The 26,112-nt window shown below is 36.8% G+C and overlaps 1 protein-coding gene across 2 annotated transcripts in view; it reads left to right on the forward strand.

Moving 5' to 3' along the window:
• SGCD (sarcoglycan delta) overlaps positions 1–26,112 on the forward strand; it is a 1,325,612-nt gene that overhangs the window by 536,819 nt on the left and 762,681 nt on the right. For both annotated transcript variants that reach the window (XM_043990097.1, XM_043990098.1), the window contains one exon: positions 16,191–16,356. The gene's annotated coding sequence lies outside the window, so the exon portion shown is untranslated. The remainder of the gene's footprint in view (positions 1–16,190; positions 16,357–26,112) is intronic.

Consider the following 26,112-nt stretch of genomic DNA (forward strand, 5'->3'; position numbering starts at 1 on the left):
CTTTGCAAATCTCCCAAATACATTTCCTTCTCTCCTCTGACAGTACCGCCACTGTAGAGCAGGCCCTTATCACCTTACATCTGAACTACTGCAATAACCTGCTGGTGGGTCTGCCTGCCTTAAGTCTCTCCCTATTCCATCCATCTGCCATTCTGCCATTAAAGTGATTTTCTTAAATCACAAGTGTGGCCACATCACACCATCCTCCACCCCTACTACCACCATTCATTAATCCCAGTGACTCCCTATTACATCCAGGATAAAATACAAAAACCTCTGGTATTCAAAGACTTTCTTAGTCTAGTATAAACATTCCTTCTATTCTTCTTATACCTTACTAAGTGATATTGGCCTCCTCCACCTCTCAGCTCTGGGCATTTTCTCTGTATATTCTCTATACCTGAAATGCTCAACTCGGCCTAATGGGCTCCCTGTCTTTCTACAATTTCCAACTAAAATCCCTTCTTCTATAGGAAACCTTTCCTAAATTCTATTTATTCTAGTACCTTCTCTCTTTTCACTATTTCTTATTTATCCTCTACATTGTTTATTTATAATATTTCTTAGTTCATTGTGTCTCCCATTTCATTGTCAGCTACTTCATGTCAGGGACTATATTTTCCTCTTCTTGTATCCCAGTGCTTTGCATAGCACTTGTTACATATTAGGTGCTTAATAAATGCTTATTGAATAATTCTCAATTCAGTACACTATCTACTCAAACACCTTGCCAGCCAAATAAAATTTCCTGAACTTTTTTAGATGAATTCCTGTTCATCTATACCTCCTCCACATTTTACTTGTCAAGTTGACTTTTTAATATAAGCTTTTATTAAATTTATGACTATTCAATTCAATTTTATTAGATTTGTCCCATTGTTCTGGTCTATATATCTTTCATTTGGAGTGTGAATTTATTGCCTAATTAACTCTTCCAGTTTGGGGTCATCTAAAATTAATGAGCATATCACATATGTCTTCAATTGATTGATAAAAAATAAAGATAGATTTTTTAAAATTATAAGCTTAAGGACAGATCCCTGTGGTACTCCATTAGAGATTTTCTTTAAAGTTAACATTGACTTATTAATGACTATTTTTTGAGGTTTAAACTTTTAACAAGTTTAACACATCATCATCATCACCTTATTATTGCCTAGCTCATATCCCTGCCTTTTGTCCTCAAATTTAGCATAAGAAATTTTCTGAAATGCTTTGTAGAAATTTACATAAACCATAGTTTTAACATTCTGTTGATCTATCAGTCAAGTATCTAAGGGTGGAAAAGAGTAATCTGACTTGAATTCTTCTTTAAGGAAGCCTTTCTGATCCTTTTTGATAGCTGCTTCCTTTTCCACAAATTCACTAACCTTTCAATGATTATTCCTAATATGCGTCAGGCACCATGCTAGGATACAACCAAAAATAGGAATCCTTCCAATCATGGAGGTTGTATTAAAATAATAGATTCACGTATAATCATATACAATCTGCATACAAAGCAAATACAAGGAAATGTGAGACCAAAACATACTCCATGAAAGAGGACCAGGTAGAGAACTTTAGCAGAGCTTTGAATACAGTTAGGGATTCTAAGAAGACCTTTAGGAAGGAAGAGCATTTAAGGAAGAAAGCCTTCCTGATTGAGAGACAGCCTATACAAAGGCATGGAGGCAGGAGATAGAATGCCCTGTGTGGAAAATAGAAAAAAGTAGAGTTTTGGTGAACCACAGGGTTCATGGTGGGCCACAATATGTATAGTCCTGGAAAGGTAAGTTGTAGGGAATTTGTAAAGGATTTTAAAAGCCAAAAGATAGTTGAATTTCATTTTGGAGCCAATAGGGAACCTCTAAAGCTTATTGATCTGTGTGTATGTGTGTGTGTAATGCAAAGTAATTTTCCCTTGTGGTGAATGTTCCCTGTATGGGCAAGGTAGTATTAATCAGGAACCATAGTTATGAAATATAATATAGAACACAATGGGAGGGGCAGGGTATAAATCCTCCTCAGGTACATTGGAATACCAGCTCTATGAATATGTATATTTACCAGGTACTTAGATAATTTGATAGCTTGGCATCCAGGTTCATAATAAACAAAAAGAAAGACTTTTCCTATTCCACCAGAGGGCATGTGACCTCTATTACTGTTGAGTTTCTAGATCCCATAAGTATTTTATCTTCTAAGAAACCTCACATAATTTCAATGAGTGCAGTTGGTTGGGATGTAATTATTATTTTAGCAGCAACAACCTAAAACTGCTAGTGCAAATGTCTATTGTTTTCACTTTTTTCCAGCTGCTCTAGAAGTGACTTCTGTTGTATCATACCTAGGTTAATTTAATGAAGATATGATATGGATTTAAATCTCAGGTTGTTTCCTTATGCTCTGACCATTATCATGTCATGATGTGTCTACCAACTTCACACAGCATTCTGATTTCTGTCCTGAGGACCAGTGGACCTGACTGGTGTTCATCATATGCCTAAGCTATCTTCATTCTATGCCCCATAGGAAGCACACCTCATCCCTCTTTACCACTTCTTGCTCTTGGATGAAAGATCAACACTACTCTTTCTAGAAAGGGCAATTATCTCATGATTCTTCTCACAAAACCTATGTCTTCTCAAGACAGAACCCTCTTTGGGCAGCTAGGTGGTGCAGTGGATAAAGTACCAGCCCTGGATTCAGGAAAATCTGAGTTCAAATTCAGCCTCAGAAACTTGACACTTACTGGCTGTGTGACCCTGGGCAAGTCACTTAACCCTCATTGCCCTGCCCCCCAAAAAAAATGTTAAAAAAAGAGAGAACCCTTTCCCCTAGCTACCACTCTCTTATGTATAGTCTTCTCTCTTTGAATGTAAGATATTTGAGGACAGGGATATATATATACACACACACATACACACATATATGTGTGTATATCTATATCTATATCTATATCTATATCTATATCTATATCTATATCTATATCTATATCTATAGCTATAGCTATAGCTATAGCTATATCTATATCTATATCTATATCTATATCTATATCTATATCTATATCTATATCTATATCTATATCTATATCTATATCTATATCTATATCTATATCTATATCTATATCTATATCTATATCTATATCTATATCTATATCTATATCTACATCTACATCTACATCTACATCTACATCTACATCTATATCTATCTGCAGTATCTGTCACATAGTAAATACTTTAAAAGCATTCATTTGTTTGCTTGTTTCACTTGCTAATTCTATGACCAAAGCTCACCTCTTTACATCCTGTAGTCTCTGGTTGTTGGATTTCTTTCTTTTTTGTCTGCAAAATGGAACTTCCTGAATGGCTGTAGGAAAATGCTTTGTAAAATATTTAAATGTGCGCTATTATTAGTCTGAGCCAGAAGCATTTAAGCTATTAGCTACATATGATAAACAGACATCTGTGATTAATAGTTTAACATTAGGAAACATTTCAAAGAAATGTACATATTTGTATCCTGCCAGAATTATCTATGACCCTGGGGCTGGTTGTAAAGGGTTGGGGGAGGGAGAATCCCTATATTTCTTTATTTTTGTGTTTTTCTCTTTATGTGGCCCTTTCCTTAGGAGACATCATAAAGTGAATTCAAGCATCAGATCTCCAGAATTAGCAGGTAAAACTAGACAGTGGAGGAGGGATACATGTCATTTTCAATTTTCATGCAATTTATCCAGTGGTCTTTTTATATGTTATTTGTAATTCACTCTGTAGGTTTCTTAATGAGGAAAAGGCAGCAATCATTAGCAGTCTGTGGTTGTGCTATGTTGGGAACCTGCTCAGGGCCAGGGGGTTGTTCTTGTGATTTGTGGAGTTCCAGGAAGAGAGATTTGGGAAGGGAGTGTTGGGCTCCTCTTTCTTTCCTCACCTTCCATGTTAGGGATGGGAGTGGAAAGAAGAGGAAAGACCAATATAGTGTATATTGTGAAAAATTCCAAGTGTGCATGCCATTATAAACAACCTTTAAATCTACAGATGGGTTTGACTTGTAAAGAATTAATTGTGATTTGCGGTTTTTATGACCCCATCTTTTGGCTAGAATTTAAAAAACCCCGGTGTGTGCACTGGCATGGTGCTCCATCCTGTAGCCGTTGCCATGGCGCTGGCAGCTAATGTCATCACCACTTGCTGATGCCTACAAGGGCCTGGCAAAATTATAATGACTGGAAACCCAGTGAGGGCAGTCATGTTAGGGTTGCCAGCCAATTAGCTTGGGGCTGTGTGTGGACAACTTGGGGGTTGCTGGTAAGGAGAAGGGAGGAGATTCGCCCATTCTGGCGTTTCAGCTGGAAAGAGACTGGATGCAGCTATATGCTTTGCTGAGCAGTGGTGTGATTCAGTTCATATTATTTTCCTTCCCCCATTCCCTTTTTTCCCTTTTCCTTAATTCTACTATTCCTACTTGTGTTTTTAAGTTTGTTCTTGTTAAGAAACCCTGTTCTGTCTTTGAAAGAGGCTGTTAATCTCCTTCCTTGCTCCAATATTGCGGCGCCTAACGCTCCCCAATTAAAATTTGGCCCCTACAGGCTTAAGGAATGAAAGTAATATTTTTGCTTATCACACTCAGAAAAATTGATAACCTAATTAATATATTCAAACCATTGTGATAAGCATTGCACATAGAAGGACATATAAACCAATGTCCCTGACCTTGAGGGGTTTATAGTCTAGTTGGGATGAAATACAGAGACTTGACTAAGACTTTTTTCCTCCCAAAGGAAAACAGTTGTGGATGAACCAGCAAAGATGCTGAGGACAATCTGGCGGTCAGAGTGGCAAGCTAGACAAAGAGACCTGCAAATACACTCTTTCTCTAAATCCCACTTTTCCTCCTGCCATTGATTCCCTAGTTGACTGATTTCTCCCCACTTCTCCTCCCCTCTCCCAGTCTCACAGGCAGAATGAACCATTGCTTATTTTCCCCTCCTGTAATGGCAGCCGTGGGATTGTTGTTAGATATTGTAACGATTATTTAAACTAGAGCTATTTTTAAGGCACGGCTGAGGAAAACAATGTTTCAGTAAACATCTATCTCTTCCTGACTGCAAACTTTTGTGTGACTTCCTTTCTAGTATACACAGATGATGGGGTGGGGGATGGGCACAGCATGTGGGGGCAATGTGCTTTCCAGAATCCAATGGGGAAGAAACCCACACTGCCATGGTGATACCTGGGGTGAGAAATCCCCAGGCATCTCACTCTAGTTTGAGCTCTAACACAATAACTTACAATAAATAGGTGATCTATGCTAAGAGACCTCATAAGTGATACACAAAGAAAGTGCTGCAGGCATTGAGGGGGAAGGAGGGGGAGCTTATAGTCCAGATTCTCTGAAACAAAAATGTGTGCATGCCAACAAATGCACCTACTTATCATGTGAACAGTATTTATACAGCAGAGGATGGATGCGTGGTTATTAAAACATTTTTTTCCTTAGCAATGTCCTATAAATAGCTCTATTTTTAATACTCAACCAAGATTTGTAATGTCCAGCAGTCCCTTTGCTCCCATTCCTTCATAAGCAGCTATAGCTAATTTTCTTTGTGACACTCCCAAGAAAGAAAAAAAAATGTTGCAAATTAGTCACCCAGGAAATTGATGAAATAAATAATTTAGCCAGAAGAGGAGGAAGGAAGTTGGGGCTTATGGAAACCATACATTTTGGGAATTCTTTGTTTAAAGTAAATATATTTTTAAGCCACATTGTTCTAAAATTTACATACAATACAAATGTGTTTTAAAATGTTAAAACCATTCCTAGCTTGTGGGCTGCTTACAAACAGGCCACCTGTATTTGGCCCCAGGGCCATAGTTTGCCAACACCTGTTCTACATGGTCTATTCTGATATACTATTCTTCCTTTGCACACCTACCTTTCCACTGTGTTGGAATAAATTGTTGCTCCTCAGCCTATACTCATGAATTCTCTCCTTTCAAAAGTAGATACCCATTCTCTGTCCCTTTCAATACTATCCTTGTTTTCTTCCTTTTACTGCTAAACTTTCTGAATCACACAATTTCAGTTGGATGGGACCTCAGTAGTCATCTATTGCAACCTTTAACTGAACAAGAATTCTTTCCTATGAAATATTAGATGATAGGTTACCTGGCCTCAGCTCTCTGTGGAACCCATTAGCTCCTAAAGCCACTCTTTCCACTTTGGGAAAGCTCCATTTTTTTTAAAGGAAATCTTCATTTAAATCAAAGACAAATTTTCTTTTTCTTTTCTTTTTTTTTATCTTCCATCCATTTCTTTGACTTCTTCCCACCAGGGTGAAGCAGAATAAGCGACATACTTTTTTCATATGACAATTTGAAGATAGGGGCAATTTGAAGATAGATATTTAAAGATGGTTCATCTTTTTTGTTTTAGATTTTAAAAATATTTTATTTTTCCCTTTTGATTGTATACCATAGTAATTTCTTATGTTTTAAATTAAATATTATTTTATTTCAATTAACACATTTTTTCTCTCTCATTTATCTGTTCCACATTTTCCATCCTCATCTTCTCCCCGCAAAAGTAAAGCAAAACAGTTTTGACAAATAAGCATGATTAAAATCCCGTAAACACTATAAATATGTCTCTTGTGCCTATTTTGTCTCTAATCTCTTTGTTAGAAGATGGGGAAGATTCTTCTTCTTCAGCCCTCTTTAATCGTGGTTGTTTATTCATTGATCAGAATTCTTAAGTTTCAAATTTGTTTATCTTTTTTTTCAATGTTGTTGGCATATAAATTGTCTTACCAGCCCCAGAACTATTCCTCTGAAGTCCAATAGTGATTACATTCAATTTTGAATTGCAAGTTACATAGATAAAACTTCACAGTCTGTTAACATGATCAGAGGATTATAGATATAGAAATCAATCTAGTGGACATGTTCATTTAAGAAATGTACAAGAGTACATATTGTTACCACTAGATGGGTTGTTGAAAACATACCCCTTTCAAAGAATTAGTCGCCCACACAATTCAATCAGAATTTAAGTAAAAGGTTTTTGCGTTTTTTGGGTTTTTTGGGTTTTTTTTTTTGGCATACAGAGGTATGGCCAGGAGAAGAAGTCTAACTTCAACTCCTGGGGAGGTACAAGTTTATGGCCTGTTCCTTAATCAGATAGCACTTACAGGTATGGCTGAGAGCAGAAGTTTAACTTCAGCTCCCAGGGAGGTTTAATCAGACAGCCATAAAGATATGACCAGGAGAAGAAGCCTAAGTTTAACTCCCAGAACAAAGGAGAAGATGACAATTTTATAGAGGCAAGAGAGGGGTGGGGGTAGAGACCTAAGACTGAAAAGTTACAGCAATTTGAAAATGATGATGTTAACTATTTGGATATATGAATAATGAAAATTCCACATTTCTAACTTGAAATTATTGTCGTTACCTGGTCCTAATCACATAGCAAACACAACTGGCTCCACACTAAGCTCATATTGTAAATTCAAGGAGCCCAGATTTCTGGGTGGCTGCTTTATTATCTGTTTGACCAACCACTGTCGGGTTAACCAACTACTTTGCTTCTCTAGGGCAAGAGTAATCTTTATCTAACCCCAGCAAGCTGATCAACCACATTTCTCCATGGTCATATTGTCCCCCTTCAGGGCCAGAGCTTCTCTAACTGGACCCAGACCTACCAGGCTGCTACTACACATAGGTACCCCTATCTTACTTCTATTCCAGGTACCAACTTTGCCTGATTTGGGGAAAATAAAATAGCAGATACTTGTAACTAAATATCAGGTCAACAACTCAGTTTAGACCACTAAACATTTTTCATAGTTCAAAGAGTTTTGGGACTTTGATGTTTTATTCTGAAGGGAGTTGTATGTTTCAAGTTAAAAGAACTGAACACTATCCATCTTGAATAATTTAATGATTGGAATGATGCCACCTGCTGGAGATTTACTGTAGAAAAGCTCCGCCATGAAGTGAAGGTCTCTGAGGGCAAGACCATGTGGTCTTTACTTTGGTGTCAGGAAGTGATGTTTGCTTGTGGGAGGAAGAAGGGGAAGCCTGGAGCTCTGACTCTCTTTCCTGAGGACTCCAGTGGAGAAGGGAGCAGGAAATGCACTCTCCCTTTAATAGATAGATGAATGTAGGGCTTTCTCTCTCTCTTTACCAAATTCTTATTCTCCTTAATAAATGCTTAAAAGTCTAACTCTTGCTAAAGCTTATAATTTATTGGCGACCACTCCTTAGATATTTTAGACAGTATAGCTAGAATTTTAGCCCGTTACAATACTCTAATTATGTGTAGAAAAAAAATAAGCTAAAACAAAACATTTGGTAGAATTTCTTGAGAATTAGGGCATGCAACCATGGGTTTTTGTTAATCTAGCTATTTGTAACTATGCATCCATCTTCCTATAGATACAGAGGATAATCTAACCAGCATGCATCAGTGATATGGTGTCCAAAGCCAATAATATTTTCTCAGTCTTTATCCTCCTTTACTCCATTATAGTATTGAATTCTATTGATTAACCCCACTCCTTGAAACTATCTCTTCTGTCATAAATCAAACCACCATGTGAGAAAAATGCCCTTCCTTTCCTCAACTCAACCCCCATCCTGATTGGATACTAAGAGTAGCAGGCAGGGCCTCTCTAAGTCTTCTACCTTGGCAAGGGGACATAGCTACCTACATTCTTTCTTTCTTTTTTAAAATTTTCTTTTTATTTTTTGCTGGGAAATGAGGGTTAAGTGACTTGCCCAAGGTCACACAGCTAGTAAGTGCCAAGTGTCTGAGGCCAGATTCAAACTCAGGTACTCCTGAATCCAGGGCTGGTGCTTAATCCACTGCGCCACCTAGCTGCCCCTCCATTCTTTCTTATAATATAGAGGCTGTCCAAGCTTTATGATCTGCATTTCCATGGCATCCTAAGGTATTCTGGACCTCTCCATCCATCCTGCTATTATGTCATCACACCCCTAGACACTACCATCTTATATGCCAATGAACTCTAAAGAACACTAGACTTTACCATATGATCCATTGATACATCATTAGGACTTCCAGACCATTCCATTCACTATGGAGTAGAAATCTAATAAAATGCATTGTCTCTTCCAAATAAGGTGAGGACTCCTCAAGAGTAGATACTGTCTCATTGTTCTGGTTGTATGTTTAGCCTCTAGTATGTTGCATGGCACACAGTAAGCATTTAATAACTGATTTTCATTCATATACATTCTTCTCATTTTGCTAATAAAGCATTCTTCTTCCTCTCTGATTATTTCTTCTTTGTTACCTTCATTGACTCCTGTTTCTCCCTCCATCTACCGAAAACTTGAAATTTCCCAAGACTTTCTTCTCAGCCATCTTGTCTTATTTCTGGATAATCTCTCCCTTGATGATTTTATTTTTTCCAAATTTTCAAGTATTCACTCTATCCAAGTTATTCCCAGGCCTCTCTCTAGTCCTAACCTTTCACTTGAGCTCTAAACCTCCATTTCTAAATATTTGCTGCATTTATTCCACTAGTACCTCAAACTCAATGGATTCAAAACCAAGCTGAGAATCTTTACTTCCAAGCCTGGTATTCTCCTAGTCTTGCCTAACTCTTTTATAGGCATGATCATCTTAATATAAAATACACTGTCAAATTTTTTGCCTTTTTATCATTAACTGGTTCTTATATATATAAAAAAAAGTTATTTTTCTACTCATATTGTATATAAAGCTATTCATCCAAAGCAGTGGCAATATCCCACATTATTTGAAAATTAATATAACTGTCTTTCTTTGCACAAATACTCATTCTATTTTTTTCTGTAATTAACTACTCTTTATGAAAGGGATCTTAAAGCTACAGCATTCTTTATATTAATATGTGGGAATTCTCATCCTATGATCTTTCCAGTAACCCTGCCTTAAAACCTTGAAGTCCTTTATAACTCTCCCCACCTCCCACATTAAACTAGCAGCCATTTCTTTAGGTTTTCTTTATTAATATCACATATCTTTCCCATTCTTTTAATTTTTACTGCTTTGAAGAAGGTTGTTACCCATCATAGGGATGAAGAATGTTTGTCCTGGGGGAGGTGGCATTTGAGTTAGACTTTAAAGCCCTAATAGAAATTCCTAATTCCTCAGGGTTAGGATGGGGAAGGAGAATATTCCAAACCTGGGGGAGAATGAGGACAAAGGCAAAGAGGCACAAGGATACAGTGTGTTACATGGGGAACTGATCACTGTCCAGCTTGACTGGATGAATTCAAGATATTTTATAGGCGTGGAATTTATAGGCTCTGGCAATTGATTGGATATGGAGATGTGAGGGAAAGAGTAGAAGCAGAGAACTAGGGAAAAGCTGGGTTCAAATCCTGCCTCAGACTCTATTTTCTTTTCTTCATCTATAAAATGAGAGGTTTTAAATCCATAACCTCTAATGTTCTCTCAGATTTAAATCTATGATCTTAGAGTCTGAAGATTGAGAGCTGAGGATACCTCTGAATGATAGCACCATTAATGGGAAGTTGAAAAGAGAAGCATGTTTAAGGAGATAATAGCCTCCTTTTTTGGACATGTTGGGGTTGAAATAATGATAAGATTTTTTAAGGTAGGTGGAAATGTGGTCTTAGAGCTTAAAAGAAATTCAGGACTAGAGACATAGATTTGGGATCATCTGTATGAGATGAGGATTGCAATTATGTGAGTGAATGCTGTTGTCGAGATAATGAATATAAATAACGAAGATATGGGAGCCACAGACAAGACCTTTGGGAAAACACTCTATTAAGGAGATGGGAAAACTATCCCAGTAGAAGCCAGGATAAGAGACTGAGAAAGAAATGTTATTGAGGTAGGAGAACCAGGATTCTGACCTCCGTAGTGGGGATTTCAAGGTACTCTGCAAACTAAAGATAATATATTTTTATAGTCTTAATTAACATCACTCCCCTTGACACCCATTTACACTCACAACCCTCTTTTTGTCTTTCCTACGCTTTCTCCCCAAACCAGATAATTTATTCATTTATTACCATGTTAAAGTTAAATCATATAGTCTTCCTTTTTTATTTTGGTAAAGTACTGCACATTTTCAAAATTTACCCAAAAAAAGGAAGACTATATGATTCAACTTCAACATGGTAGTGCCAACTTTAATTGAAATTAAACTTTTTTATTTACATATAATAGAATCTTTCTTTTTCATAGTTGTGATCATTGTTTATATTATTCATATTGATCTGTTTCCTTTATTCTGAATTATGTCGTACTAGTTTCCTTATATCTATTGGAATCCTTCAAATCTATCATACCGTACAGGTCCTTCTTGCTTTATTTTTCCTGTTCTCCCAGACTTCTCCACATTTGGTAGCATTGACTATGAGGGAATAGGGAAAGGGGAAGGAGGAAGGAAAGTTTAGCTTGGCAAAGAGATTTTAACTTCTCATTACTATATGTGCAACTAGTCTTGTTTGTGTAGTCGTCATGAGATTGAGATCCATTAGGCTCTATCTTCCTTGTGCCCTCCTTCAAATCAAGTTCTCTAATCAGCCATCTCTTTTATTCTCTCTGCCTCTGTCTGTCTCTCTCTGCTGCTGTCTTCTGTCCTCTTTTTCACCTCAAAGAGAATTTTTTTAAGTGTCTCAAGCAAACTAGCCATTAGAGGGATATGGTACATATACTGCTGCCAGCCCAGCTACTAATTGATGTCTCATGAAAAATGTCAAGTTTTCACTAAGCCTTGAAGCCTGGCCTTGCAGGTTGACAGCTTCAGGATGAGCATTCTGTGAATCTCAGGCCATGGGTGAGTTAAGATTTATGTGTTTATTTCAACAATATACCCTTTCATGTTATGCTCAGTGCTTTAGTGTATAGTTCTTTCTTTTGGATAATAGATAATTCGAGATTTGGAGATATATATATATATATATATATATATATATATATATATATATATCTGTGAAATGGCTTTTCTGCTAACAAAGATACTGTGATAGAGTCACAGGATATGCAGGAGAGCAATAATGTGTGTTCATGCACAAACGTTCGTGCACACACGCATGCACATACACATTTGAACTAAGGAAATGAAGCTGCCTGGTTCATATGGGAAGTCGGGGGATAGAATATGTGACCTGCCTGTTAAGCAGGCAGAAGGATACCTGTGCTACTCTGAGCTTGCTCAGCTCCTGCTAGTATTTTAGAGGATGGGCAATGAATTGAAAATGTTCTTTCTCTGTCTTGTAGGTTCATTCAATTCTTTGTGCTGTGGCCCTGCTCTTGATTGCTACCCCTTTCATTAGTGTACTGAGATGAATTAAAAAAAAAAACCGAGAGGAGTTTCTGGGTAATTAATAAGCAGTTTATTAATTAAGCTATCTAATAATCAATAAATTGACTGTCAGTGATCTCTCTCAGTAACAAAGATACTGAATGCCTTAAATATTTTATTTTGGAAGGTAACACCCCAGACAGGAGAAATCAACCCTCATTGGTCAACATTTAAATGAGGAAACGTGCTAAAAGTTTTCAGCTCATTTTGCTGAGAATGTGGCTTGATCATGAGACTCGGTCAACTCCAGCAATCTGGACAAAGGAATCCATCTCTACCCAGACTACTCTCACTTGGTTATCTGCTTCATGAGCTAGGTTACCCTAAACTCCAATGGAGAGATGTAAGGACATGGGTTTATTGCTTTGGGGCTGGAATTCACCTAGATTAGATTCTGTTTGTTGTTGTTGGGTTTCTTTGTTTTTTGGCAGGGCAATTAGGGTTAAGTGACTTGCCCAGGATCACACAGCTGCTAAGTGTCAAGTGTCTGAGGCCTGATTTGAACTCAGGTCCTCCTGAATCCAGGGCCAGTGCTTTATCTACTGAACCATCTAGGTGCCCCAACTGTTTGTTGTTGCTGCTGTTGTTGTTATTGTTGTTGTTGTTGTTGTCGTCCTTGTTATTTGTCTTTTGTTCTTGAAGAGGACTGTGACATCAGGGTGAAGTCATGACTTGCAATGAATTGGATTCAAGTAAGGGGGCTGTGGAAACTTACCAAAATCACTTGCTCTTCCAAAGCCATCTGGATCCAGTGGCAAGATATATGTATGTCAGGATGACTGAAGATAGCCCTGGATGTTTAAGGCAGTCAGTATCAAGTGACTTGCCCAGAGTCACACAGCTAGTTAGTGTCTGAGGTCAAATTTGAACTCAAGTCCTCACAACTTCAGGGTCAGTGTTCTACTATGCCTCCCCCAAAGATTCTGATTACACATTAAATAGAAGTAAGGTCTCTTAGTTGGGTGGAATCCTGCCCAAGTTTGAAAAACATGTTACTAGAGGGTTTGAGAAGTTTCATCAATTAGTCGTTCCCTTCAGAGATTGGCTGACTGACCTACCAGAGCTGGTCTCTAAAGGAAAAAAAAATCCTGGTTCCTAATTAATAATACATTATTAATGTAATAGAAAATAATCATTTATCTCAGTAGTATCCTAAGTCAAATTCTACATCTGATACCAATTGGCCTAGATTTAGATTAAATCTACAGTCATAAACATGAGCTCTGAGCACCAAAAAAATTGCTTCCCAAGAGGACAATGAAATCCCTTGCAATTTTATAGTGCTATCTTGCAATTTAGATCCTTTCAGAGGTATATAGGAACTGGTGGTGGTAGTTTTGCTCATGGCAGAGAAAGGTGTGGGATGACTTTTGCATGGGTAGTCCTATGCATGTAGCAGGTCCTCAATAATTCCATATCATATCAGAGTTGGACAGATCTTGGAGACCATTTAGCCCAATCTGCATATAATGCATATGATAAACTTCAACCTTAATGACGGGAAGAAACCTACTGTAAGAAATTTGGCCATTTAACATCATCACCAGGATTAGAACTCAGTTCTCCTACCTCTTACACCTGGATTCTTTTCCACTTCATTGTCATTGCCTGGTCTCCTAATGTGTTCTAGTTTGGAAGGCTGAAGGATGCTCATCTTAGTTATAGAGCAGAGTCTTCAAGGAAGCAAGATCCTATCTATTAGCATTGCCCTCATACATAATACTTCATTACCACCTGTATCCATTGTTGTAAAAATTTCTTAATCAGTCATGCCTTTGTTTTCTACACTACTCAATCTATCCTTCTTACTGCTCCTTGATTATATATTCTTTTGTATAACCTAGACCAGAAATCCCATTTGCTTACTGAGCAACATCCAAGCTTATTAACTGGACATTTGAGGTCTTCCATAATGTGGTACCACTTTGTCTTTCTATTGCTATCTCATACTATTCTCCACAGTCTTGCCAAATGGCGCATTCTTTCAAGTCCCTGTGACTCTTCTATGCTTCTCTGTCTCCATGACTTTGGTCACATAGTTTCCAATGTCTGGAATTTATTATTTTTTTCCCCTTCTTACCTGTTAAATTCCTAACCATCCTTTAAAGACCAACTGAAATGCCACCTAATGCAGGAGGTCTTCTCTGATTCAGGTTGGTTAGGAATGACCTTTTTACCCAACAAACTTACAAAGAGTTCAATTTATAGTTTTCTAACTTTTAACAATCATGTTTTAGGGTTATCTGTGATTGTGATCTATCCCCCTTTTTCACTTTGAGCTCCTTGACAGCCAGGACCCTGTGTCATTGAAGCAATGCCCTCCCTAGCATAGAGCACAATACTCTATATAAGGAGTTGCTTAATCAGTATTGTTGAATTATGTTGAGTTTATAGGGAGAGAATGGATTTTATTCACAGGATCTTTGGCTACTAGAGCAAGGGTACCCCCTGTGATGTTCAAAGGGAAAGACAGGCATTCCTTTGTACAACAGGTAATAAATTTATGGAATTCAATCTCCCAAGGGGCTACATAAACTGAAAATAAGAACAGTTTCACAAAAGATTTAGCAAAATTCTTGTATAATAGAAACCCAGTGGATTATTAGAAGGCAATAAAGTTTGGAAGTCAACATCAGGGAAGATACCCTTGGTCTCCCAAAATAGATCTTTTTTTTCCTTGTCTAGGACAGAATACTGGGCCATTTTGGCATTAAGGTACCTCTGGGAAGCAACACGTGTGTGTGTGTGTGTGTGTGTGTGTGTGTGTGTGTGTGTGTGTGTGTGTGTGAGTGTGTGTATTGGTGAGGCAATTGGGGTTAAGTGACTTGCCCAGGGTCACACAGCTAGTAAGTGTCACGTGTCTGAGGCCAGAATTAAACTCAGGTCCTCCTGAATCCAGGGCTGGTGCTCTATCCACTGCGCCACCTAGCTGCCCCCTTTTGTATATTTTTTGAGAGATAATGTGGTACAACTGAAGGAATGAGAGTATTAGAGTCAGGAGGGAACTGGGTTAGGATTTTACATTCTATGATCATTGGTAAGTCGTTTTACCTTTGAGTCACATTCTCTTCATCTGTAAAATGGGGAAAGCAATGCTTCACCAGCATCCTGTGAGGATCAAAGAATATGTTTGTAAAGCAACTTATAATTAAAGCACTATCTATATAGTAATTGTTATTAGTAGCATTTGTGTTTTGATACTAGGGTGAATCTGTGGAGAGAGGAGATTTAAAAGTACAAAGTAGGTATCTCAAGGGCAAGGTATTTCTAATTTATCCATTCTGTCATCTCCTTAGTTTGATTTTGAAGCAAATTCTATTGTTCAAAGACTATACATACTACTATGCCAATATAAACATGTCATTTTTGGTATGCCCATTAGTATGTAGGATAAAGGTTATAGTACCACATAGTGGAAAGAATAATGAACAGGAAGGAAGAAAACCTGGGTTTGGTCCTGGTTCTGACTCTAATTTTGTGACTTTGGACTAGTCACTTAACTGATCCTCAGTTTCCTCTTTGTAAAATGGGGATAATAATACTTACAATGTCTTCTTCATGCACTTGTGAAGAAAGCACTATGTAAACTGTACAGAACACTAGAAGCAAGATCTATTATTAATACTGAACTAGACAAATTTGAGGTACTAAAATTGTTTCTGTTAATTGATCCATCACCAGTGGCATTTTTGGATCAGCTGCGAAATGTTTAATTTTGTTTCTGCATTATTTTTATGCCAATCAGCAGTTCATATGTTCTACTGGTTGTCTGGGAAACTGGTGTTTCAGGATTTTAATATCAATTTTTCTTCTTTTTATCAATTTATGAATGGCGTCCTTTATGCTATGGCTTTTGAAGAACTGGACAAAGCTGCGCCATCCTCAGGGACATATCAAAAACTGGACTGGAACCTCTGCAGAGCTTTAAAGTGACAATTATTTGGTGGTGGCCTGAGGAAATCATATTAACCCTGATGTTGTCCTGAAACTCATGTCCAAAGTTCAAAACTATCAGAACTCCTAAGGTATGTGCCCTTGCCTTTTTTTTCATTGGAACGTATTTCTTTGAATGTTTAATTTTTTTGCCTGAAAGTTAGAGTCATTCAATGGACTGGCAGCTCACTGTGCCCCTTGGGGCCAGCAATCCTCCCTTTGCTATCTCTGGTGTCTCAATTGTTGCTGAGGGTACTATTGTTATTATTCTGGATGCTGTTTTTAAATTTGAGATTATACATGCTGAAAGAATGAAGGAACATTCAAGCCATGGGGTAGATGAGATCTATGTATATTACTAAGTAGCAAGCATTGCATAAGGCAAAAGATGCTTTGGAAATGTGATAAGAGATAAAGATTTGGCTTTCGTGTAGATTTTTAATCTGTTCTTATGGCATTAGTGACCTCTTATATAATACCAATTTCTAAAGGTGTGATGTCCAGAGCTTGCAAATATCAAATTAGTTATAGCCACAGGCCAACCTACCTTTTGTCTTGGGCACTTCCTGGTTGCTGGCTGAAATGAAATTTATGCTTTTTGTTGCTTTCAGGTGGAGCTAGCCTTTGATGGTGAAGGGCTTGCGTTACTATGGCAGTTCTGAAACCCCCCAAATGTCAATACAGAAATAATTTAGCACAGATGCTCACATAACTCATGGAACCTCTGACTGAGAGCTGAGCATGGTGGTCCAGGAGAGGGAGAATAGGTTAGAAAAATATCTTCAATCAACTCACTTCCCTTTGTAATGTTGAAATTATTTCCAGAGAAGAGAAACAATATTTCATGCTCTATTGGGGGGGGGAAAGGGTATCACTTCAAATATTAGTATTGAAAACTCAGTTTCAGGTCATATTTTCTTAGTCTAAAAAATTTAGGAAGAAATATTTCCAGGTTCCATTTTCTTTATTTCAAAGGATTAGTTGATAGTCTTCCTTGTAGAAATGGGCTTCTCTGGCTTTAGCTAGCCTTGTACTCATATTCAGGTACATGTAGACCATCACTGTCTTTTGAGTACTCAAAACCTCTTTAACTTGATGGGATCTTCCAACGTTTGCATGCCTTTCACAGTGGCTTTTAGGCACACTTGAAACACCATAATCAAACATTGGTCAAGTACTATATATGGAGGCACATCATCTTTCATACTTGGAAAGGATTTGTGTTTACTAACTCAAAATGTAAAATTGCTATATGGCTCTCTGTTCTGTCTTTATAGACTTAAAATGAGGACTAAAAAGGCTTCCTCTTTTTTTCCCTGTTTAAAACCTAGAGGAGATAATTGATTTTACCTGGGATTTTTCTGAACAGATGGATGGATTGGTAGATGGAAGTCTATGAACATGGACATATTTTTGCCGGTGTTGCTTTGAGAGAGTACTGATATTTATATTTGGTCATGCTCATATTGATGTAAAATATTATAAATACTGATTCCAAAAAGAATTTTTTTCAGAACTCTGCCATTGAAGTATATGTGATTTTATCTTCCCAACTTCTATCCTAAACCTCCACTTCCTTAGGAAAAAGGGACAACTTCTTTAAATTTCTCCAGGGAAATGCAGCAGTGAAGGATATCTAACCCTTATGAAGCTAAGACGCTCAGTATCACTATTATTATTTGACATTATTCTACAGATGCTAGCTAAAGCAATGTGATAAGAGAAGTAATTTAAAGAGTAAGCATGGATGGGCAAAGGGAATATAACTTATCTCTGTGTACAACTCCAAAACAATTTTTACAGAAATAAATATGCAATATTTATTTCTAAATATTTGAAGAGATATTCAGTGTTCATCCTAATACCCTTATTTTAATCTATAGATTGAAAGCTCTAAAAATAAAATTAGAGAAAAGTAGAAAGGAGATCAGTTAAATAAGTTAAAAGAACAAAATTTAAAAGTAAATTAATATGATAATCCAGTAATTAACAAACTTGAATTAATAGGACTGAGGACAGGATTCCTTATTAATCCAAAATTTCTGGGTAAACTTCATAACAATGTGGGTCCAAATGGGATTATATCATTTGCCAAAAGAACTGCCACATGGGTCAGAGGTCTAAATATAAAAGACAAACCATTTCCAATTAGGGGAAAATATGACATTATCTTCCAGAATAGTTGATGGGGTCAGGGAGGGGAGAGGGATTAACCAGCTATAAGAGAATTATAAGAGGTAAAACAGGGGGCAGCTAGGTGGCACAGTGGATAAAGTACTGGCCCTGGATTGAGGAGAACCTGAGTTCAAATCCAGCCTCAGATACTTGACACTTACTAGCTGTGTGACCCTGGGCAAGTCACTTAACCCTCATTGCCCTGAAAAAAAAAAAGGTAAAACAGATTAGTTTGATTTCATGGGGGAAATACTTTTTGATAAATAAAAACAAATAATTCTAAACATACAGAAAATATAGGTACTGAGCAAAAATCTTCACATTCACCATTTTTGATAAAATCATCCAAAATCACTCAATAGGCTGATAAATATATTTAACATTGTTTAAATGGATTTGTAGTTAAGAATGCAAATTAATAAAGTGGAACTTACCTTACATTCATCAAATTGGAAAAGATAGAGATAAAACATACAATGTTGATGGGCCTGTGCGGGGAGGAGAGAAATAAGCATTTATTAAATACCTACATTATGCCAGCCCCTGTGATAAGCACTTTGCAGATCATATCTCATTTTATCTTAAAAAACAAACAAATAGGGAGCAGCTAGGTGGCGCAGTGGATAAAGCACGGGCCCTGGAGTCAGGAGTATCTGAGTTCAAATCCGGCCTCAGACACTTAACACTTACTAGCTGTGTGACCCTGGGCAAGTCACTTAACCCCAATTGCCTTACCAAAAAAAAACAAAAAACAAAAAACAAAAACAAACAAACAAACAAACAAAAACAAAAAACAAACAAATAGGTAGGTCCATTTTATAGTTGAGGAAACTGAGACAGGCAGAGGTTAATTGAATTTCACAAGTCACCTAGCTAATAAATGAGACTGTTTTTTAAACTTAATATTATTTTAATCTTTTTCCAAGTACATGTAAAGGTTGTAAGATTGTGAATTCCAAATATTTTCATTCCTTCCTTTCCCTCCTCCCTTTCCAATATAGAAAGCAATATGATACATGTAATATAGTACAATCATGTTAAACATATTTCTATATTAGTCATGTTGTGAAAGAAAAATCAGAACAAAAGGGAAAAACCACAAGAAAGAAAAAAAGAAAAAAAAGGGAAAATAGTATGCCTCAATCTTCATTTAGTCTCCATAGTTCTTTCTTTGGACATGAGAAGAGCTATGTCTTTCCTTTGATCATTACACAATGTTGCTGTTACTGTGTATAATGTTTTCCCTGGTTCTGTTCTATCACTCAGCATCAGTTCATATAAGTCTTTTGAGTTTTTTCTAAAATCTGCCTACTCATAATTTCTTATACCACATATAGTCTTCCACTACATTAATATACCATAACTTGTTTAGCTATTCCCTAATTGATGGGCTTCCTCTCAATTTCCAATTCTTTGCCTTCACAAAAATAACAGTTATAAATATTTTAGTACATGTGGGTCCTTTTTTCCTTTTTTATGATATCTTTGGGATACAAACCTAGCAGAAGTATTGCTGGGTCAAAGGGTATGCATAGTTTTATAGCCCTATGGGCATAGTTTGAAATTGTTCTCTAGAATGGTTGGATCAGTTTACAACTCTACCAACAATGCATTACTGTTCCAATTTTCCCACATCTTCTCAAACATTTATCATTTTCCTTTGTTTGTCATATTAGCCAATCTGATAGGTGTGAAGTGTTGTCTTAATTTGCATTTCTCTAATCAATAATGATTGTGAAAATTTTAAAACTGCCTGTTCATTTCCTTTGACCATTTCTCAATTGGGTAATGACTTGTATTCTGATAAATTTGATTCAGTTCTCTGTATATTTGAGAAGTGAGGGCTTTATCAGAAACACTGGTTGTAAGAATTATTTCCCAGCTTTCTGCTTTCCTTCTAAACTTGGTTGTATTGGTTTTGTTTGTGCAAAACCTTTTTTAATTTAATGTAATCAAAATTATCCAGTTTGTATTTTGTGATGTTCTCTCAACTTTGGGCATACATTCTTCCTCTTTCCATAGATCTTACAAGCAAACTATTTGTTATAAGGCCAAATTTGAACTCAGGTCTATACATCGTATCCACTGTACCACCCAGCTGCCTAGGAAAATTAGCAAAATTATTTACTAGTAGTAGAATTGTGAATTGACCTTGTTTTGAAAAGCAACATTGAGACACTATGGCCTCAAAATTTCCCTATTAGTATCATATCTATACAAAATGAAAGTTCTTTCATTCTCTCTCTCTCTCTCTCTCTCTCTCTCTCTCTCTCTCTCTCTCTCTCTCTCTCTCTCTTTCTCTTTCTCTCTCTCCCTCCCTCCTCCCTCTTTCCCTCCCCATATGTGTATGTGCACACATTTTTCCCCTGGCAGCACCACGTTACATGCTTAGCAAGTTGGACATGGCTAAATAAATTAAGTTGCATGAATTAAATATAATGTTATTGCATTGTAACAAATACAAAAAGTACAAGGAAATATAGGAGGAAGATAGTATGAAGTAATGAAGAGGGAGGAAAACAGAATCAAAAGAACAATACATGCAGTGGTTTCTATTATTCAGTCATGTCCACCTCTTCATGACCCAATTTAGGGGTTTCTTGGCAGAGATGGCTGTGAATTTATAAATAAAGACAACATGAAAGGATTTTAAAATTCAAGCTAAATGTAGTCGTTGATGTTGGAAATCCCTGGTTTAAATTTAAGCACATAGCCTTTGATTCTTTTTGTGACCAGCCGGTCAACCAAAATAATATAATTGCATGTAAAAATCACAAGCAAAAGTGTTTTTACAGTTTTGTTTGTTTCTCAACTACTTGAGACCATGTTGTTTGTGTTTTTGTTATTAATAATTTCTTTATTTTGGTTTTATTTGTACTGTTCAATTTAATTCCTTAAACATTTTTGAAGTCTATATTATTGGCTTAGCTCTTTATTGGGTTTGGGAATAACAAAAATGCTTGAATCCTTACCCTCAAGGAGCTTATACTATACTAGGAGGATATAATATATACCAAGATAGGTGCACACAAAGTATGTACAAAGTATTTTTTCTCTTTTTCTTCTTTCTGTCTTTCTTTCTTTCCCTCATTCCTTCCTTTCTTCTTCCTTCCTTCCTTCCCTACTTCCCTCCTTTCTTTCTTTCTTTCTTTCTTTCTTTCTTTCTTTCTTTCTTTCTTTCTTTCTTTCTTTCTTTCTTTCTTTCTTTCTTTCTTTCTTTCTTTCTTTCTTTCTTTCTTTCTTTCTTTCTTTCTTTCTTTCTTTCTTTCTTTCTTTCTTTCTTTCTTTCTTCCTTCCTTCCTTCCTTTCTTCCTTCCTTCCTTCCTTCCTTCCTTCCTTCCTTCCTTCCTTCCTTCCTTCCTTCCTTCCTTCCTTTTTCCTTCTTTTCTTGCAGGGCAATGAGGGTTAAGTGACTTGCCCAGGGTCACACAACTAGTAAGTGTCAAGAGTCTGAGGCCAGATTTGTACTCAGGTCCTCCTGAATCCAAGGCTATTCTTTATTTATCCATTGTGCCAACTACCTGCCCCTGTACTAAGTAATTTCAAAAAAGAGAAAGAAGTTGAGAAAGGAAGGAGAAAGAGGGGAGGGAGGGAGGAAGGAGAAGAAAGAGACACAGAGAGAGACAGAGACAGAGAGAGACAGAAAGAGTGAATAAGGAGCAGAAAGAGGTGGAAGAGGAGGGAGAGAGGCAGGAAGGTAGAAGACTCACGTTTTGAGGTCTTAAGAAAGGACTGTGTCATAAGTGACATCTGAGCTGTGCTTTGAAATAAGCTAGAAACTTATGAGGTGAAGGTGAAGAAGGAATGTATTACAGCTGTGAGGGTTAGGTCTGGACAAGAGGCTTGGAGTCAGGGGATGAAATATTTAATACAAGAAACAGTAAGCTAGTTTGACTGGAATGACAAATGTATAAAAGATAATAAAGTGAAATAAAACTAAAATACACACCGACACCCCCCAACACACACACACACACACACACACACACACACACACACACACACACACACACCCCACCAGAAGTATGGGACCTTAAATTCCAAATTCAGCAATTAATAAACTAGTTGGTGGTGAGATACTGAAAATTTTTGAATAGGAGAGTGACATGATCAAAAATATGCTTTAAAAAATCAATTTGGTAGTTGAGTGGAGGATGTATTGTGAAGATAAAGACTAGACAGCAGAAAAACCATTTGGAAGGCTATCTGTCATTTGTTCTTGTTCATATATCTGAATGCTTATATGTGTCCCTGGATATTAAATCAAAATGTATCAGGTAAAAGTAATTTCTATCCCATGATGCATAAGGGCTGTATTTCTGTGGTTTGTCTTTGTTAGGGTGATCACATATCCCCAGAACTCAGCCTAGTTTGGCTCAGGGAAGGACAGATTGGAAGAATATATATCAGCAATTCCTGATTCCTCTTTATTGGCTCAGGTCTATTTACAGCTGCCATGTCAACAGAGCTCAGTGAAAGGTACAGTTGATTTGTTTGGGGCAATAAAGTTCAGAGGTCTCAAACATGCACCCTGTGACGTGTAGGCTACAGCATTCCCCAGTGTTCTAGATCCAGATTAAAATGCAATTGGGAAATACTTAGCAAAATAAATAAAATATAACAAGACAGATAACATTATATTGTAGAACTAAATCAATATGTGACCTGAGGGGATCTTTATATAGAGATTAGTGACATCCCCTTTTGTATTTGAATTTGAAGCCACTGTTCTCCATAGTGTATAGGGGAAAATCAAGCCCAATATTTATTCTGCTAATCTCTCCTTCCTGAGGACAAGATTTCAGATTCAATGAGATTTATCAAGCATTTATTAAGTGCCTAAAATGTGCCAGGTTGTGTGCTAGGTGCTGGGAATAAAAAGATAAAACAAAAGAGACTGTACCCTCAAGGACCTTGAATGTTATTGTAGGAAACAACAAAGGCACATCTAAGTCAATAGAAAATATATACAAAGTAACTTCATAAGGATGGCATATGACTAATCAGAATGGCAGTTTATTAAAAAATATAATGGGGTTCCAGAGGGCAAAATTTAAGGGTAGGGAAGAGTGGAATAGGAACATTGAAAGGATGGGGCTGTCATGTCTCTGAATAACAGGGATTCTGAGCAATGCCTTAGAGCAATAGATTGTCATGCCTTTCACAGAAGCAAAAGAAATGCTGATTTGTTTATAGATTCCTCCAAAAGGGATGGAAATTATGTATGTATGAGGGCTATGTGGAATACATGTATAGCAGAAGAGCAGATGGCCAATCCCTATTTTGGTCTGATGGCCAAAGCAGTGGTCAGTGTAAGGCTTTTCAAGGAAAGGATACAAGAAGTGAAGGGGCTTGCCAGATCCCAGATTTTTCCAACACTGAGTCACCCAGAGACCCATAGAACATGTTTAGTCTTGTGATAAAGTCAACTTAAACTAACCTCATTGTATCCTCATGGTGTCAGCATCTCTGAGTAGCCCTATATTTTAGAAACTGACAATCAGGTGAAATAGAGCTGTATCAGGTAAAGTTATTCCCACATAAATTTATTATCACAATTGTATTACAAGTTTTTGGTGCCTCATTTAAAAATTAGTAGTTCCTTGTTCCATGTTTTAAATATTATCCTTATAAAGCCCATTAATTGTGAGTGGCCCCCAAAGCTCTGTCCTGGGTTCTTTCTTTTTTTCACTCCATATTATCTCATTTGCTGATCTTAGCTCCCATGAATTCAATTATCTCTTTGCAGAATCCCAGATCTATAGATCCAGACTTGACTTCTCTCTGAAGCTCTAGTCACAATATAAGCAAGTGTCTCTTTTTTTTTAGTGAGGCAATTGGGGTTAAGTGACTTGCCCAGGGTCACACAGCCAGTAAGTGTTAAGTGTCTTAGGCCGGATTTGAACTCAGGTCCTCCTGACTCCAGGGCCGGTACTCTATCCACTGCGCCATCTAGCTGCCCCAGCAATTGTCTCTTGAACCTCTTTTTTAAAAAAAGTTTATTATTTTATTGTTTTTTTAACCTCTTAAATAGAACTCTGTATGTCCAAAACAGAATTTATTACCTTTCCCACCTAACCCTCTCACTTCCATACCTCCCTATTACTTACTGTCAAGGTCACCAACAACCTCTAGTCAACCAGCTTTGCAAATTTGGTGCCATTCTTAACTCCTAATTCTCCCTCATTCCATAAATCTAATATGTTGACAAATCTTGATATTTATACCTTTATCACATTTCTTGTATACGTTCCCTTCTTTTTTCATCAATTGTCACCAGTACTGTTGCAACAATTGTCTAACATATCTCCCTGTCTCAAGTCTCTCTTCAAACTAATCTACTTTCCATTCATCCAAACTGCTCAATGAACACCTGTGGCTCACTTTTACCTCCAGAATCAAATATAAAATATAATGTTGGGCACTTAAACTTTTTGCAAAACCTGACCCTTTATTACCTTTCTAACCTTTTTCAAAATTTACTCCCTTTTTCATTCCACCTCAGTTCTTCCGTTGCTCTGCCTACCCTCCTGGTCTCAATTAAAAACTTTGACTCATATTTTACTGGAAAAAATGAAGTTATTCACTGAGAACTCCCTCTTCTCCCCTTGTCCTCCTTTCACATTAACTCAAATGCCTCTGCCATCATCTTTTTGTTAACCTATCTCACGTGAACAGGTGACCATTTTCTTTTACCTAACCAAACCAGTCCTCATGCAAATTGATCCTATTTTACCTCATCTTCTGTAGCAGATTACCCCCTCTCATTCACCTTCCTTCTCTACTTGTTTACTGGCTGATTCCCTATATCCTACAAATATGCCCATATATTCTCCTTACTCAAAAATCTGTCTTGATCAGTCCATCTCCAATAGTTATTATTCCCTTTGTGGCTACTCTCTTTGAAGAGAGTAGCTATAATTGGTATTTTTACTTCCTTTCCTCTCACTTTATTTTTAATTTTCTATAAACTTGTTTCCAGCATCATTATTCAACCAAAGCTCCTCTCTCCAAAGTTACCAATGACCTCTCTATCTTTTTTAAAGAATTCATTTAAATATAATAAATATAAAAACATTTTTAAAAATTCAATTTATTTTATTTTCAAGTCCACTTTCCTTCTCTTCCACCTCCTTGCCCTCTGCCCAACTATCTTTCTTTCCTTTGAGATGGTGGTGATGATGATAACAATAATAGCAATAATAATAATAATAATCCATCATAATCACATATAATCAAGCAAAACAAATTCCCTCAATCAATGAGTTGACAATACAATTAATTATAAGTATCAATTGCCATTCTCAGTCCATTACCTCTTTATTTCAAAGTAAATAGCATGTTTTATCATGACTACTCTGGAATTCTGGTGGGCCATTAGGATGAGAATTCCTAAGTTTTTCAAAGTTGTTTATCTTTACAATATTGACATTATTAAATAAATTGTTCTCCTGGTTCTACTTTATCCATTTTGTATCAGTTCATACAATTTTTCTTAGGTTTCTCTAAAATTATCATTTCTTACAGCACAGTAATATTCTATCACACTTAAACATCATAATTTGTCCAGCCATTCCCCAAATGATGAATATTTCCTCAGTTTCTAATTCTTTGCCACCACCATGAGCTGCTATAAACATTTTAATACATTTTACATTTGGGGCCTTTTCTTC

The sequence above is a fragment of the Dromiciops gliroides genome, chromosome 2 (assembly GCF_019393635.1).
Source record: "Dromiciops gliroides isolate mDroGli1 chromosome 2, mDroGli1.pri, whole genome shotgun sequence".
Classification (NCBI taxonomy): Eukaryota; Metazoa; Chordata; class Mammalia; order Microbiotheria; family Microbiotheriidae; genus Dromiciops; species Dromiciops gliroides.